Source organism: Natator depressus, chromosome 9 (assembly GCF_965152275.1).
Source record: "Natator depressus isolate rNatDep1 chromosome 9, rNatDep2.hap1, whole genome shotgun sequence".
NCBI lineage: Eukaryota > Metazoa > Chordata > Testudines > Cheloniidae > Natator > Natator depressus.
In genome coordinates, this window is record NC_134242.1 from 4,617,788 (window position 1) to 4,630,991 (window position 13,204).

Genomic DNA, 13,204 nt, shown 5'->3' on the forward strand with positions numbered 1-13,204 from the left:
TTGATAAAAGAAAAAGTGAAATATTTTTAATAAACAAAAATGGATGAAAATGGGAAGCTTTAAAAATAGAAACAATTTTGAAATATTTTTCCCTAATTTAAAAAAATAAAATAAAATAAAATAAAATAAAATAAAATAAAATAAAAACATTCAACCCGGTCTCATGGTGAGGAGCACGGCACAGGTATATTCTTAGAGACCTTTGAAGATCATTCTGCAGCCAGCTCAGGAGAACAACTCCAGCGGATGTTCAGAAAAGGAGACATGGATGCAAATCCGACCGCAGAAGATTCAGTGGTACTTTGGCAACGCCTGCAGGAGATTTCACAGCATCAGGAAGGGTCAGGTTCCGAGGTTTCCTCTGCCCCTTACTTCTGATCAGTCCGGCTAGGCTGGGAGTAGGTCCCATCTGAGAACTTTCTCTAGAGTGTAGGCCTTTCAGACAGGAATGTCTCTTCTCTCAGCCTGAACAGCACCCAGCAGAATGGAGCCCCTATCATCTGAAGGCTGTGTGTGCTACTGCTATAAAATTATTATAACAACAACAGTAGGACAGCGGCCCAATCCCCACCCCTGCGACAGTAACGGTCCCACGGCTGTCACCAAGGAGGGAGGCAAATGGCTACTTTCAGTAGCCTCCATCCATTATGCACGGACTGCCTCGCAGTCTCCCACAGACCAGTCAGATAGAGGGGTAACTCCAACGACTTGGACAGCCCTTTCTCCCAATTTCCACTGGTGTAAATCAGGTCAGAATCTGGCCCTGGATCTGTAAAGCTCTTCGGGAGCCTCCTAGATTAAAGTTGCACAAGGTGGTGGACTACCTGATCTTCTTGCACATTTCACGGCCTACGACCACCTACTTCCACTTTGTCTGCCTGGTGAAACGTCCACTTCGCACCGGCCCGGAAGCTGCCAGGGCTCGACAGAAACGTGCTCGCCCCCTTCAGCCTTCCCCATCACCACAGGGGTGATGTCAGCCTGGTTCCGCCCATCCGCTTCTCCACAGGGGAGAACGTTTCGAGTTAGCTTCACACGGTTACGCTACTGGGCAAAGTGGTGTTATTAAGCCCCAGCTAGTTTTCAGCCTTGCCCATTAGTTGTGCACACTGGCACCTGAGGAGGTGGGGTAATAAGTGTGAATCACTGTCTTGTTTTTTCACGAATAAAACTCCATCCACCTACCCACCAACTTCTGGGGAAAATCAAGGCTACAATTAAAATGCAGAAGGCCCAGCCTGACCAATGCCCCAGTTCAGTCCTCACTGACCTGTCTGCTCCCCAGTAAACACAGATGGAATTTAGGAGACAAGCCAGCAGGAGGCATTGACAGTACTGTAAACGCAAACAACCGTGCCAGATGTGTGCAGAAATACAATAGGTTCCAAACATCTTCCTTCCAAGTGGTCCCAGCCTGTGTTGGGCAACACCCAGGGCAGCGAAGAGACACAGCCAAATTACTGACTGGGGCAGTTTTAGAGCCACAATTCGGCTTTCAAATAGCCAAGAAAGTCACATGATCTAAACTAGCAGCTGGACTCTATAACATCATTTAAGGGGTTGCATTTGTGTGTGACCAGCCAATGACAGAGGCCGGGAAATGAAGGACTGGCCTGTTCCATCCCGTTGATTCTCACAAGATGGGTCCAGACCAAACCCCAGGAACCCAGGGCTCCAGAATGCTGGGATTGTACTTTGGGGTGCAGGTCTGACGTGCACCCCCAGCCCCTGCTTCTGCACAGTGCATCTAGTGACTGGGCCTGCTAATTAAGCCCTTGATGCTGCAAACATCAACGCACACATCCAATCCGTTTGCTGAGTTCAGATGGACTATTCACATGTGTGAAGTCAGTCAAGTGTTTGCAAGCTCAAGACCTAAGCAAGGGAAGATTCAAGTTAGATCATGACTGACGTCATCTCTGGACTGAGTCTCTTCCTCACCCTCCACCCACTGCCAACCGGAAAAGGCAGTTCTGGGAAAATATAATGTATAGGGGGATGACAATCAGATTGATTTTTAAGGGAGGCAAAACAACAGAATTAATGAAGCTGCAAGCAGGGCTACTCTGCAGTTAGCAAAGAGTCCCTGCAAACTGCAGGACAATCTGCCCCGAAAAGCTAACAGAAAATAAATTAACTTACGTTTGACAATGTGTTCCCTGGAGCCGGCACTCAGAACATTGGCTTCCCTCTCAGCAATACACAGTTCACGTTCTGCATTAATGGCAACACAGAGTCCATTTTCTGGGGAGAGCCAGTTCCAAGCGTGCAGTCCTGAGGAATGTATCGTATGTCTGGTATTCAAGCTGTGCTCCCTTTTCCTGTTCCATTTCTTGGCCGTATAAGGAGCTGAACACAGCAGGCCGGGTCATGGCGCATAGCCCTGCGTGCTGAATGACCCTGGACTTCCGACTTTGTCTGTCTTTGTTGGAAAACCAACAAATCCATCTAGGAAAAGCAGTGGCTCACCCAGCATTGGCACACAGGGAAGGCAGCGTGCGCCAAGTCAGAGATCGGTTCACAAGACTTCATGCAGCGAGATGCGCGCACATACATGGCATTTTCTTCATCAAATGGGGTGTGCCGCTTGCAAACTTAACTGCCATGGATATAGCTTTAAAGGGATGTTGCCCAGGCTGGCAAGGCCCAAGTCATAGCTGCACATGAAATAAACTGCAGCCTTGGATGGAGACGATTAAATGACTGTTAACTCCAAGAAACAAAGCCTGCCCAGAAATCTGGCTAGCTAATACACACAGGACTCTACTTGGAACATGCACTTGGGGATTGGTCCTGCTTTGAGTAGGGGGTTGGACTAGATGATCTCCTGAGGTCCCTTCCAACCCTGAGATTCTATGCGTCAGCAATTCAGATCTTTGGACTAGGGAAGTTCCTTTCCACCGGGAGGTGCAATCCTTGGCTATCCCTATTTTTAAGTCTATCGCTGCTATTTCCAAGGCTGGTAGTGACAGCTGAAACCTGCACTGGGTGACAAAATATTGCCTTTTACCAGCTTTGAATTCCCCACCTTTTAATTTCATTCAACATTGCCTTGCTCTTGTAGCATGAGATAGGAGAACAGATGCTCCTGATCTTCCTTCTGTAGGCTATTCTTTATTTTATGTACTTTTACTGTTTATCTTTTTGTTTGTCTCCTTGCCAAGGTAAACAATCCCAATCTTTCCAATCTCTCTTCCGAGGAAAATTTAGCTGTTGGATGAAGCAGTATTAGTGAATCAGCCAGGGGCGCTCTCCATTCTGGATCCACACTGAGCCAACGCTCCATCATGGAGATAGAGGGCTCTGTGCTGTCTTTTGGATGGTCATTAAAGATCCCCTCATACTTTGCAACAGAGCAGCAGTGTTGGCCATAATACCTATAACTTGTCAAATAACCACCTCAGGTAATTTAAGTTCCACCAATGTACATACCCCCACCCTTTAGCTTAAACGGCTACACTGTTCTTCTTCATTCGCTGCCCTAAGCCATTTTGTAATGGTGCCGTGTGCTGCTAACCTGTCACTGAATTCTACCCTAGAAGTGGGTGGACCGGAGTGAAGGCTGAAGCATCCCCTGTACATCCAAGACCTCCCTCCCAGGAGGTGAAGAGACTTAATTGCTTAAAATGTTCATAGCTCAGAGGTGGGCAAACTACAGCCCGAAGGCCACATCCGGCCCGTGGGACCATCCTGCCTGGCCCCTGAGCTGCTGGCCCGGGAGGCTGGCCCCCAGCCCCTCCCCTGCTGTTCCCCCTCTCACGCAACCATGCTGCCACGCGGGCAGCGGGGCTATGAGCTCCTGCCGCTCTGAGCAGCATGGGGGCGGGGTTGGGTAGGGGGTCCCAGGGGGCAGTTGGGCAGTGGGGGGGCTTGGTAGGGGGTCCCTGGGGGCAGTCAGGGGACAGGGAGCAGGGGGGGTTGGATGGGTCAGGGGTTCTGAGTGGGGCAGGGGCCAGGCTGTTTGGGGGGCACAGCCTTCCCTACCCGGCCCTCCATACAGTTTCGCACCCCGATGTGGCCCTCGGGCCAAAAAGTTTGCTCACCCGTCACAGCTGGATTCTGACAGTTACGCTCCTAAGCACAGAGTTAAGCATAAATAAATGTGTTTGGGATTTTCAGGAAGTCATTGGAGGGAAAAAGAGCTCTGTCCTCATCCATAAGATCCCCAAAGGAAAAGCAGAGCCTGCCACACATCTGCAACGTTAGCTGCCCTGCTGCTGTCTGTGTTAACACCGCATAACTTTATTATGGACAGGGATTAAAAACAGCTATGACAACTTTAAAAAAAAAACAACTACAGCAAAAACCGCCTTGGGTTGGCAGGATTCGTGCGAAAGCTGTTTGCCATAAGGTGCAAGATTTCATTGCTCCTTCCGCAGCCACCACCCGCCTTTGTTCCACCACCCTAGTAGCAAAACGAGTTGCTTAGCCAAGAAAAGCATTTCAGTGTCCTGCAAGGAAAGCTCATCTAACGCACACGTCCCCTCCTCTGCAACGGCAGGCTCTGAGCGTTCGCCTGGAAAACCCTCCTTCGTTGTCACTCTCAAAACAAGACAGTGATAAAACTTCTCGCACTAATACACCTGGAACTTCTCTGGAGCCGTCAGTGTTTTCGGGGGAGCTGAGAGAAGGGGTTTAAAGAGAGGGGAAAGGCCTACCAAGAACCACATGAGCTGCTTAACATTCCCACAGAACTTGTCAGATCTAAGTCGCGGCTCTTTCTTATCAAAAGTACTTGGTGGGGTGGGCAGGAAATGGCATCAAGGCGGCCGTACATTTCTTCGAGGTGCAGTGGCTGCCTCACAGTTCCTAAAAAGACAATTACTGTCCAGGCTGCAACAGCTGCCCCATTGCCGCTCTTCTCAGAGCACACAGCTCTGAACTGACTGGCTGGACAGAGAAGGGAACACTGCACATCCTAACTCTGACCTTGGGCCTTTCCCCACCCAAAATATTTCCCAGCTTTATTTATTTGGGGGGAAGAGCTTGCGAAGAACGGAGAGAATATTAGGAATTTAAGAATAATTTGGGGCAGTTTCTACAATACTAGTCCAGATCCTTAGCTGGAGTAAATCGGCATAGGGCCACTGAAGTTAATGGACCTATGCTAATTTACATCAGGTGTGGTTTAGACCCTTTCTACTGAAAATGATCATCACATTTCATATAAACAAAAGAAGGGGAGCAAAGAACTAGTGCTAGCACACGGGTAATATCTGACCCTTAGCTACATATTGAGGAAGATCTCAATGCGTTTCACAAACGCATGTTAATATTTACTCCCATTTTACGACCAGTGTAAATGAGGCATAGAGAGGGGCAGTGACTGACTCAAGGTCACACAGCAAGTCAGCAGCAGAGTCAAGAGCAGAACCTAGCTCATCAGACTCTATCTGATACGCTCAATATTGGACCACCCTTGTCAGTAATGGGCCTGAGGCAACGGCCATTAAAATTAATGGCTCAGCTACATTGTGAACCTACAGCAAAATCTGCACAGTTGGGTTTTTTTTTAAGTTGGAAATAAATAGAAATTAGTTAATTGCTTAGAAGAAAACAAAAAATTAGTCTGAGCATTTCTGCAGACGAAAAAGTTACTCACGCTCCTTCATGGCTTCTCACTGCAGCTGGATGAAAAAACATTTTTTAAAAGTCTGATTTTAAACATATTTAGGCCTTCCTGAGCTCAGCATTGCAATGCCTAACTGATTTAGGAGACTGCCTCACTTTCAAACAGGATTTCGGCACTTAGGAGCCAAAAATCCCATTGGTAGTTGATTACTCCTAAATCACTTGAAAGCGAGACAGGCATTGCAACAATGAGCACAGCAACCCATAAATACCTTTAAATATCTTGGCTTCGGGCAACTTTGAAAATTATGCTCATAAAGCCTTTAATCTCAAAGCATTTCACCAACTGTATACACAGAGCACTCCTTAAATGCAGCCATCTCTGGGGTGGAGGATTGCAATCACCTGGGACACAACAAAGCCAGGACAGAAAACTGTGGCCAAGAACAACAGAGCAAACCATTTTCTCTTAAGAAAGAAGGCCCTGGGGTCTAACACCAGCTCAGGGTAGACAGGACTTTGGTTTTAAGGACTGTCCTTGGTACTCAACATATGTAAGGGCTGTCAGAGAATCACAGAACACAGGGTTAGAAAGGACCGCAAGGGTCATCTAGTCTAATCCCCACATCCTGCAGTCAACACTGCTGGGCTTCTAACCAGTTTTCATTCAAATAAACAAAACACATTAGACTAAAGAGGAAGAAGAAATGTGTGTGTCTTGCTAACCCCAAATAAAATTCCTTATTTGCCTTTGGTAAATTACCATTAGGCCACCAGTCCCTTCACACAAAAATTCATTGACGTAAAAAATCAAATATCTACCATTCAACTTTACTTTTAATTTTTGCAAAGGACAAATTCCATCCAGGCATGGCGATACCACCAATGAATGCAGCTTTGGTCCTTTGACTCCACACTATCCTATTAGCCCAGACACCAGCCAACCATCTCAGCATGTGATGTCATGCTGGCACATGCCAAATGCTATCCCAGCAGCTATAGCAGGAAAGGGGCATGGGATCTCTGACCTCTTCAAGGGAGCAGAAGGAAGAGGGAAAGAAAAGAACTGTATAAAATGCTGTATCGGAAACAGGCAGCCAATGGTAAAAGTAACTCCTGAGGTCAATGATGTGTGCTAAGGAATGGACACAATTCGCATGCTCACACTTGGAGCAGGTCAATTCCCCCCCCCCCCCCATTTTTGAATTTTGATGACATTTTGAAAAAGGAAGGGGGTTTGTACAAAAGTGTTCACGTCAAACACATACACACAGAGATTTTCAACCAGCTAGTAAGCTGAAAACCAGGCAGAATCTGAATTTTGAAACGTAAGAAGTCAGGAGAGCAGGGAATTTAAAAAAGAAAAAAAAATCACAAACATCTCCCCCATTTTTCAGCCATCTTCAGACACTCGTCGGGTGCATCACAACAGCCAAAACCCAAGCTAACTGCCAGAGCAGAGCTGGACTCCACCGCTAAACTTTTGTTGTCTTCACACAATGCATAATCAACCTGTGGAACTCCTTGCCAGAGGGTGTTGTGAAGGCCAAGTCTATAACAGGGTTCAAAGAAGAACTAGATAAGTTCATGGATGATAGGTCCATCAATGGCTATTAGCCTGGATGGATAGGGATGGTGTCCCTAGTTTCTGTTTGCCAGAGGCTGGGAATGGGTGACAGGGGATGGATCACTTGATGATTACCTGTTCTGTTCATTCCCTCTGGAGCACCTGGCATTGGCCAGTGTCGGAAGACAAGATACTGAGCTAGATGGACCTTTGGTCTGACCCAGTATGGTCGTTCTTATGTTAACTCCTCACTTTCATGCCATTCAAAGCAGGTGGCCTGATCTCCCTTGATTAGCTCATTCTGGGGAAGCATTACCCACTGGTTAGAGGTCTGGCAGCATCTGGGTTCTATTTCCCATCTATGCCTTGGACTTCATGCATGACCTTGAGCAAGTCACTTATTCTCTCTGGTCCTCAGTTTCCTTTCCTCATTTGTGCAATGGGTAGGCGACATGCCTCATGAATGGGGGGGTTATGAGGAATCCTCAGACGAAAGGCACAGAAGAAGGCTAGAGTATTATTTTCCTTCTGGACCAGAGTCCCCCACAAATACGGCTCCCTGAAGAGATCCTCTACAAACCTCCACATGCAAGTCACAGAGGAGAGGTTGTGGCTTCAGAGCAAAAAGTCACCCCTTCTAGGAAGGGGCACCTAACTGCGCCGTCCGGGCTGGAAGACCAATATTTGAACTGGACTGGGAGCCTTGTACAGCAGAGCAATGAGCTGCCACCACACCTCCTGGTTCAGGGGGCATACCTGAACATGGCTAGCCGAAACTGACACATAATAGACACCAGTGGGCAAAGATCATCATGGATCCAATTCAACACAGGGCAGACAAAGCCCACCCGGCTTGCGCTAGGGAACCACCACAGGGTTGATTCAGCCTCTGTCGTCTCAAAAAGAATGGACTCCACTGAGGTCAGGGAGAAGAGGAACAGATTTTTCTCCCCTGCAATCAAACTCTACGACTACTACCAACACTGTACTCCCTTGGCGGGTTACTCAGTAACTCTGGGGTCTGGGACTCGGCTTCATTTTTTTTTTTTCAAACTGTTGTTTTTGATTTTCAGCACCATGAAAGACACCAAAGCATTTGCCCTGGACAAAAGGCAGATAAAAAAACTGCAGATTTTGGCCGTGATCCTCAACCGTGCACCAGAGAACTTTGCACTGCTGCATCAGCACAGGGATGGGGCGTGGCCACCATGACTCTCAGATGAGGTAACAGCTCCTTGGAGATGCTGGTAGTTAGCGTGGGTTACAATAGCTTTCCAGGTGCTGTGGGGCTCAGGCCAGCATAGAGCAGCCTCGGGATTAGGAGAACGCAGAAATCCCCAGCCCACCCCAGCTGCACCTATTACTGTTCCTCCCCAGTCGAGGGTTCAGCTTTTTGAAATCAGCTCAACAAAAAACAGGTCTGTTAACCTTGATAGCTTTCCTTCCACTACACCCTTATAATCGGAATCACGCACAAGCCCAGTTAGTTACCCACTGCAAAGGTCTGTCCCCCGGAACAAAATCATGCAACCACAGTACAATCGTGACACAGCCGGCGTCTCAACACAACAGCAATTAGGGCAACGTTACCTAGGCATGGTACAGAAGGGCCAAATTTCTCCACCAGCATCCATGGAGTCACACGAGGGATGAATTTGGCTCTGATTCACTACAGAATCACAGACGACAGCAATAGAGGAGGTGTGCTAGCTCATTTAGTCCATACCCACCCCAGGGGCCAATGCACGCGTGATCAGTATGGATTAAAGCTCTTACCAGCTGCTAGGGATGTGACTGTCAGAAGGTACAAAGAGTCTTCATTAGTCTCGGAGGGGGACTGGTGAAATCAGAAATGTTTTTGTCGCTGCAGCGGAGAAGATGATATTTGAACCAATCCGTTGTACAACAATGCATATGTCTAGACTGTTGTTCTCGAAAGTAAGCCAAGGACATTTCACGCTGTTCTTTTTCATGTGTTTGGAAACTCACAGCCCCGCTGTACAAACCCCGGGTGTTCGCTCCATTGTGAGTGCTTTGAGACAAATTGCATTTGAAGTAGTGTCTGCAAACACTGAGGCAGGGGCTGTGAGTCACCGATGACAGCGTGGCAGCCCACATCCCCTTGCAAACAGCAGCCAGAGGATCCCCTCGTTGAAGGCTGAGGGGTTTAGTTTCTAATTAAACTGTAACAATTCCCTGCACTTCTACAACACCTTTCCTTCCTGAGATCACAAAGTGCTTTACAAGCACTAACACCCCTTTCGAGGTTGGTATGATCCGTTCCAGGTGGGGAAACTGAGCCACAAGAAGATCAACTGCCCCAGGTCATAGGAAGTCACAGGCAGTTATTCCAAGCCAATTCCTCCCTGCGCGCCCCTACCCCGCCCAGGCCCCCTGCAGTTTGTGCTCTCTGTTACCGCTGCTGCTAGCACCTATAGCAGAGAGAGGAGCCACTCTCGCTGCCGAGGGTCAAGGTGTCAGTGACGTAACCAGCTACGGCAGGGAGAAAACGCAGGCATCAGAACCCCAGGTCCCGGCGGTTTAAATAGCATGAGCCCCAGTTCACCTTTACAGTGTTTTCATTTGTCATGTCTGTCAATCCTGCCAATGATTTACAACTTGGCACTTGCAGAGCAAAACTAAGCATGTTCAAAACACCATACGAGAGTCAGCTAACCAACTTCTACAGCCAACACGCAGTAAAGCATTGTCCCCATTTCACAGATGGGCAAACAGAGTCAGAAGCAGATGCAGTGACTCGCCCAAGGAGTCACTGCCAGAGCTGGGATCGAAACTCAAGAATTTCCATTTCTTCCACCCACACACTCACAAACCTGGATATTGTTGCTATAGATCAGTGGTTTGCGGCTTGTTCAGGGTAAGCCCCTGGCAGGCCGCGAGACGCTTTGTTTACCCGAGCTGCAGGAAACGGCGCGGGCCAGGCCACTGCTTCCCGCAGCTCCCATTGGCCGGGAATGGCGAACTGCGGCCACTGGGAGCTGCGAGCGGCCGTACCTGCGGAAGCTCAGATAAACAAAGCATCTTGCGGCCCACCAGGGGCTTACCCTGAACAAGCCGCAAACCAAGTTTGGGAACCCCTGCTATAGATCATATCAGCTGATCAGGGATAAATAAAACTGTTTTTTGCAATTTAAAAAGATTCCATTCCCAGTGAAAGCTGTCACATACCACCCTTCACACAGCCCTCAGTGACATATGCAGCAGGGACAGCTGATAAAGCCCCGTGGTCCCTTCCTTCAGATAGGGTAGAAACGAGTTCACTGCAAGTGTAACCTATTTACTCAATGCCACGGGGTGTCATGGACTCTGCAAGTCGCTTGCTTTACGCAAGGAGGGCTGGCTACTCAACAATCCGCCCTCCTGACAGGGGAGCTCAGACCAGGGCCAGTGGCAGAATCAGGAGAGGCTAAGATGGCACAAGTAATCTACCATTGGCACACTGTTTCCATTTGTGCACTAGCCGCCTTACCAAAAGCGGCACCCTCTGCTTAAGGGAGACTCACGGTTAGGAGAGCTGGGCCTGGTGTCAGCCAACAACTGGCCACAAACCAGAATGGACTCAATTAGTGGAGTGCCCTGCTGCTGGGACCAGAGCTACAACTAGATCCGGGACCCTCACAGTCCATAGGCTGCAGCTCTCAAAGGCAAGCCCAAAAGGAGCTGCTCTCTGCCAAAAGCTGGAGGTTTCAAATCACGGATTGAGACACACTGCAGACAGATGGATGCAGAGATCCAAGACTGGATTCGCAGAGGATGCTGCAGAGGCTGGAGCTGTCCTGGCAGCTAAGAGAGGGCTCTGGACAGGTGCATCAGCAGAGCGGTCTATGAGAAATCTGCCCTGCACCCAGCCGCACTGTCCCCAGCTTTAGCTAAGGCTGTCGGATTCTCATTTCTATAAACACTAAAGGCACTCCCGTTTAGGAAGAAAAATGGCATTTCAACTTATTATACACAATTACCTCTCCCACCTCTTTTCATTAGTGATATGCAAGCATTCATAGAACGAACCTGTTCTTTCCAGTCAAAGTGTTACTCTTGTTATGAAGTACCTATACATTAGTAATGCCTATTGTTATAAATGTGCAAAGTTTCATTGAAACCAATTAAGAAGCAAAGTGTCCCACTCATTTCAATGGGAATTGATTTAAATAAAACTCATACAGGGAAACTGAAAACTGCTCAGGGATCTACATTCACATTACTTGAGATGCACCAGTAACCACATTCCTTTTTTCCATTTAGGCAGTAGCTTTCCACTTAATATTGTACAATGCACCTGCTTATTATTCTTACTACACAATGTCCCATTCAAATTTGTTCTGCAAGAGTCCTATTCATCACCAAAGAACTTTCAGGAGGAAAAATGACATTTATCAAAAGTAATCCAAAGCAGCACGCTACCCAACTCACATTTCCAAGTCTGTCCCTCTTGATCAGCCCAGCTGATCTACATTTCAACTCCAATGTATCCTTCTGTGAAATATACCTGGTTATTCTTGCTACAGGGAGCTCCCTTTGAAAAGAATGGTGCAAATTCCCTTAGTCAGAGCATTTTAACTTCCATCCCCCCCGCCCCCCAACAAGTTGCAGAGTACTAAGGGCAAAATTTGCAATCTTTTCCTTCTGAAAGTTCTGCAGACATTGCCGGTTATCAGTTTCCCAGTATGTGAGTGTCATTTAAGTCAATTCCCATTGAAAATTTAGGCACTTTGCTCTCTAATGAGGCACCTGAATAAAAGTGACCTGGGCCCCCATGCATGAAAGCATTTAAATTTCCGCCCCCTTTCCCCCTCCACCCCCTGCCCCCGAAAACACTTACCCACATGCTTAAGTCTCTTGGACTTCAATGGGATTTAAGCATATGCTGAAAGTGCTTCCCTGAACAGAGATGCCTTCCTGAATCGGGGGCCTGCTTGCAAAGGTGCTGAGTGCTTGCAAAATCATACAGACACACAGAACTGTCAATTCCTAAGGACCACAAAGTGATTGATATAACAACTCTGTGGCAATGCAGCCACCTCTGGCATAGGGGCAGCACCCTGCCTGGTGCAGGGAGAGGAGAAATCTTGGCCAACAGCAACGTGAAAACCTAGCTCTGAGTACCATACCGCTTAAAATCTATGCTGACCAGATACAGCCCCCAAGGTCTCAGGTGGAAAGCGCTGGACTCAACTCTGCTGGGACTTGAACCAGCCCGACTAGGTATTTCAAACCTGAGGCAAGGCCAACAGACGCCACCCGCCCCCGCCAGCTTCTTTCCTCAGCTCGCAGATTGCAACCAAGCCCGTTTGTTGCAAACATATTTTTTGTGCAGCCTGCCTGGCAGAAACGCCTACAGGGGAAGGTCCTACAGCGGGATGCCTGCTTTCCTTTGTTTGCCCATTCTGCCGATTTTCACCTCAGTGCAATAAATTATTGTATATTTTACGTTATATTATGTATTGCATATTCACAAACAATTCAAGCATCTGAACCGCCTGCCTGCGTGGGGACATGTTGGTTCTCAATGTGATCTGAATCAGCCAAGATATTAAAACCCTGCAAAGAACTGGCTTTCTAATGGAAAAACGCATTGGCCAGATGTTGCTCCTCATGCTAGTCCGGGACAGAGTACAAACACCTCTAGATTACAGAGTCTCAGCCTTGACTGTCATTCCAGCAATGCTGGACCTTGCAATCCAGCTGCTTGCACTTTTGACCACCCCCTCCCCTCGCTCCTCCTGCCTTTACATTTGCTCAAAGGAATCTCACACTGCTCCTTTCAAAAGCACTGACCCTCCCCCCGCGTTCATTTCCTCCCTCAAAGCACCAGCAGAAGGGAACTTTGGCTAAGCAGTGCTGTAGGTGACAAAGCAGAATGACAGCTCAGGGCTATGTACTGAGAGGGTCTTGAACCTGTGCCCTTGCCTATTGAATCCTATACGCTAAATGGAATTCCCCAACAGTTCTGTATTTGGGAGAATCCCCTTTAAAAAAACATCAACCTTCCAACAGCTGTTCTAGTGATGCTGTTTAGTGGGTTAATACCATTCAATGATTCGTAGT

The 13,204-nt window shown here is 47.8% G+C and overlaps 1 protein-coding gene across 7 annotated transcripts in view; it reads right to left on the reverse strand.

Annotated features, from left to right (window-relative positions):
- Positions 1-13,204, reverse strand: part of LPP (LIM domain containing preferred translocation partner in lipoma) — a 423,204-nt gene that overhangs the window by 344,509 nt on the left and 65,491 nt on the right. For 3 of the 7 annotated variants that reach the window (XM_074963363.1, XM_074963362.1, XM_074963359.1), the window contains exon 1: positions 2,143-2,459. The exons of the other annotated variants lie outside the window; for them this stretch is intronic. The gene's annotated coding sequence lies outside the window, so the exon portion shown is untranslated. Of the gene's footprint in view, positions 1-2,142; positions 2,460-13,204 lie in introns of those variants that run through there. 7 annotated transcript variants of the gene reach the window in all.